Below are 4,081 nucleotides of genomic sequence, written 5' to 3' on the forward strand. Positions count from 1 at the left end.
GTACTTAGTAACACCACCTCTGGAAGATGTCACAGCTTGCAAAGGCTTCTTGTAGGCAGCTAAAAGTCTTTCAATTCTTGTATTTGTGATTTTCTCCCATTCTTCCTTGCAAAAAGCTTCTAGTTCTGCAATATTCTTGGGCTGTCTTGCATGCATAGCTCTTTTAAGATCTGCCCACAGATTTTCAATTATATTTAAGTCAGCTGATTGTGGGGGCCATTCCAAAACCTTCAGCTTGTGTCTCTTGAGGTAGTCCAAGGTGGATTTCGAGGTATGTTTAGGATCATTGGAACGGTGCACCAACACTCCTGAGTCTGCTAAATCTTCCTACAGTTTTTTTGCAGTCAAATGGGAGTTTTGATTTGCCTTTCTGACCAGCATACGAGCATTTCTCTTGGTGAGTTTTCTTGATCTTCCAGATCTCATCTTGATCTCCACAGTTGCCCTAAACTGCCATCTCTTAATTACATTTTGCACCAATAACTTTCATTTTCAGAGTCTCACACAGCTGCTTAGAGGAACCCATGGTTACTGAGTGTTCGCACAAGGTTTGAAGAGTATTTGTAAAGCTTGTTTAGTTTATTGGATCCCCATTAGTTGCTACCAGGATAGCAACTAATCTTGCTGGGGTCCACATAAAAACACATAACACCAAAACACATCATACATGAACAATCCCACATACTCTACCTCTCACCCAAAACCCAGACCCCCCCCCCCCCCCCCCCCCCACACACACACACCCAGCACTCCCCAAAATCACCCCATACCCACGCAGACCATCCCAACTTCGAAATAAAATCACAGCAATAGTGATAATTATACTACCAATAAACAGAAAAAACGAAATACGATAAAACAAAACAAAACTCTGTTTTTACGAGTTGGAAGAAAAGCACTTACACGTCATACATCAGTCAACAGTTCACGTTCATAATTAAACAAACAAGAAAGATCACATTACTTCTCTTGAAAGAATCAACTTTTTTAGCTGCTTTTTGAAACAAGCTTTACTACTTGCTTTTTAAAGGAATATGGTAGCATATTCCATTGAGTGATAGCTCTGTATTGTTCTAGGTGAAGGAACTACTACTTACTTGTCTGGTAGTATGACCGTGTCTGTCATTATTATATGAAATCTTCGACAACACTCGCCCTGGATGAAAAGTGCAGAGCTAGACATGCAGCTTTCTTCTGCAAAAGTTGAAGTTTGTGCAAATCTCCTTTTGTTGCTCTTGACCAAAATACCGAACAGAGTCAAAATGACACAAAACCAGCATTTATATAACCTGTCTAATAGAGTGATCAGTCAGGAAATAAGCACATCTCCTAATGACAGACACTGCCCTTCCCATTTTAGCTACGGTCTTATCAATGTGACAACACCAGGTAAGCTGTTCATCTGAGGTAACACCTAAAAGTTTTGCTTCATGGGCTTGTTCCAAAGCTGTACTCTTCACTGAGAGGGAGAGAAACAACTCACTCTTCAACACTTTATTCAATATATAATGTTGAATCATCAGCGTACATCGTCATAACTGCCTTATTCAAAACAAGGGGTAGGTCATTAGTAAACATTGAGAAGAGGAGAGGACCCAGGCAACTTCCTTGGTGAACCCCACATTTCTAAATTTCTTGTAGCTGAAAAACTACTATTAAAGTAAACACACTGCATTCTGTTATTCAAGTGATTATTCATCCAGCTGACAACACTTGCACTGAAGCCACATGCTGAAGGTTTTTTCAGTAATAGTTCATGGTCAATCAAAAGCAGTATCAAAAGCAGCACTGAAGTCAAGCAAGACAGCACCAAAAACTTTTTTTATGATCAATTTGACTCAGCCAATCATCAGTGATATGTGTTAAGGCAGTACAGGGTGAATGTCCTTCTTTATAGGCATGCTGAAACTAAGAATCAAGCCCATTTACAGAAAAAGTAATTCAAAATTTGATCAAAGACTAGTCTTTCCATAAGTTTACTAAGAACAGGGAGAATACTAATGGGTCTGCTGTTCACTCCACTGAAGGTAATCCTACAGTTCTTCGATACTGGATGCTTTTGGCAACTTTCCATGTCTGAGGTAAAACACTTTCCTTCAAGCTAAGATAAAAAGAAAAAAAGAAAAATACACACACACACACACACACACACACACACATATATATATTTTTTTTCTCATGTAACTCTCAGCAAGTGAGCATATGAGTGTATTTCCCAAAATGTCAAACTTCATTTTCATATCTATGAATATAATATATATGTGACGTGTTCAAAACACTGAAAACTATTCTATTTGCAGATGATACAAATTTTCTTTGTTGTGGGGACAACTTGTTGTGGGGACAACTTGGAACAACTTTTGGATACAACTAAAGAGTTGCTTTAATGCAAATAAACTAACACTGAATTTAAGTAAAATGAAATTTATAATCTTTGGTAATTGTTCAAATAACTCCAATAAGAAACTCATAATAAATGATGTAGAAATTGAAAGAGTGACTGAAATTAAATTTCTTTGAGTGATAATAGATAATAAATTATGCTGGAAGCCACATATAAATTATATTAATGTTAAAGTATCAAAATCAATTATAATACTATAAACAGCCAAAGATCTTCTAAATCAAGCTTTGTTATACACCTTATACTGTTCCTTTATACTCCCATATATAACTTACTGTGTGGGGAAATACACATAAAACACACACTAATCCAATCTTCATCCTTCATAAAAGAGCCATAAGAATTGTAAACAAAGATTCTTTGTTGTTTAAAGATCTGGTTGACTTCAAAACTGCCCAAATCATGTACAGAGTAAAAAATCAGCAATTACCTAACAGTATCCGAGGATTGTTTCAAGTGAGAGAAAGTAAACATGACCTGAAAGGAATTTGTATGTTCAAAAAGCATTTAAAGTAAGGAAAAATGCAAAATATCATTATGTCACAATCAACGGAGTTAATGTATGGACCAACTGCAGTGAATTTGAACATGTTGAACACTAATCAAATTTAAAAACAGATATGGGATTGTTTTGTTCTTGTGTTGTTTGTTTGGTTTGTAATTATTCTGACTGGTTTGTTTGTTATTTTTTGTTTGTCTGAATGTTTTGTTTTTGTGGATATCATGGACACTGGTGGCGGATAGTTGAGTTTTCAAATTAATCATGAAGTTCATTGTTAAAGCAAAGGAAAAAAGTTTGCAGATGTTTTGTTTTCTTGTTTATATATTTTTTATTTCGTTGCTTCTTGCTTATGTATATATATATATATATATATATATATATATATATATATATATAGCTTATGTAGATATAACTTTTTTGTAACTTTGATGTAACTTTTCTCTTTGCTTTAACAATACACACACACACACATATACATATATATACATATATATATATATATATATATATATATATATATATATATATATATATATATATATATATATATATATATATATATATATATATATATATATATATATATATTAACATGTTCAAAATAAAAATTGAAATTCAATTGAAAATATCAGAAAATAATTCTCTCTCTGATGTGTGGTAACTTGCACTCGACTTTTGAAATGATTACCTCCATTATTGGCACACTCCAGTGATTTCAACAAAAGGCTGCTAGCAATAGTAATAACAAACTTTATAAGGTTTCTCCATAGTAAACAAAGTATTCTGAACAGCTCCTTTTCAGTGAAACAATATATAAACTTCATACAAAATATTACAATCATAAATGAAATATATAAATATATTATATTTAATATATGAAAAATAAATACATTTTGCACATTTCATGTTGTTACACCAACAAGACCTTAGAAAAAGGCATGAAAGATGTTTTTTCTATGTAAAGCTCTTTGTAATCTGTGGTTTTGATAAGTGTCTAAATTTAAAAATAATAATGATGATAATAATAATAATAATAATAATAATAATAATAAAGTAGAGTCTGAATGGTGGTCAGACAAAAAAGAGGACTGAAGACAATATGGGATAGATGCAGTTAGTTTATCAGCTTATCTTATGTGCTTACAAGAAGAGTCGTAACAAAATTGAAGGCAATC

Source organism: Thunnus thynnus, chromosome 16, assembly GCF_963924715.1.
Source record: "Thunnus thynnus chromosome 16, fThuThy2.1, whole genome shotgun sequence".
Taxonomy (NCBI): domain Eukaryota; kingdom Metazoa; phylum Chordata; class Actinopteri; order Scombriformes; family Scombridae; genus Thunnus; species Thunnus thynnus.